Source organism: Vombatus ursinus, unplaced genomic scaffold (assembly GCF_900497805.2).
Source record: "Vombatus ursinus unplaced genomic scaffold, bare-nosed wombat genome assembly UNPS02001287.1, whole genome shotgun sequence".
NCBI classification, from domain to species: Eukaryota; Metazoa; Chordata; class Mammalia; order Diprotodontia; family Vombatidae; genus Vombatus; species Vombatus ursinus.
Genome location: NW_020941065.1, coordinates 13,319,890 through 13,320,640, shown reverse-complemented (window position 1 = coordinate 13,320,640; position 751 = coordinate 13,319,890). Strand labels below are relative to the sequence as shown.

Here is a 751-nt window from a genome sequence, read left to right as displayed (position 1 = left end):
CTTTCTTCCCCACAAGTGGGCTTCATACAAAACCCACCCAAAGACCATGTTATGAATCCTGATTCTTGACTTTTTGATATCAATCTCCACCTCCTGCACCTGAATAGACACATCTGTTCTGCTCAACAATGGAGGTCAAGGAGAAGACAGAGGCCACACTCATTCAAAGATGCCACCCTGGTTTTATTCTGTATAAATCACTGTCCAAACCCCAGCACCTCTTACAAAATAAATCCTCAGGCCTGTCAGAATCCATTGGAAATATTTTTTGGTGGCGTCGCCTACAGACAGGGAGATGCAGAGGCCGCCTGCGCATTTCTCTTTGAAAAGCTGAACAGCAGGGGAAGCTTTCCAGGAACTCAAGACTCTGAATGCTGAAAAGAAAATCCAGATGTGAGTAGAGCTCTATGATATCTGAAGCAAGAAATTATGGAATAAGGTGTCTATTACATTTGTAGCTGCCTTCAATACATGACTCAACTGTCACTTCCTTCAGGAGACCTCCACTTGTGAGTGCTTTCCCCACCCCTGAAATTACTCTGCATTTATTCTGTCATATTCTGCAATTGCTTTACTGTATGAGCATTGTTTTCGTCTACTAGAGTGTAAGCTTTCTGAGGGCAAGGAGTTTTTACTTTTGTCTTCGTAGTCCAGCACAATATATGGCCCATAGTAAGAACTAAGTAAATGCTTGTGGAAGGAAGGAAGGAAGGAAGGAAGGAAGGAAGGAAGGAAGGAAGGAAGGAAGGAA

The 751-nt window shown here is 43.1% G+C and overlaps 1 protein-coding gene across 1 annotated transcript in view; it reads right to left on the bottom strand.

The window, feature by feature from the left end:
- Window positions 1–213: 213 nt before the first annotated feature.
- Window positions 214–751, bottom strand: part of MYO18B (myosin XVIIIB) — a 352,079-nt gene continuing 351,541 nt past the window's right edge. Inside the window, exon 43 of the mRNA XM_027862330.1 lies at window positions 214–374. The gene's annotated coding sequence lies outside the window, so the exon portion shown is untranslated. The remainder of the gene's footprint in view (window positions 375–751) is intronic.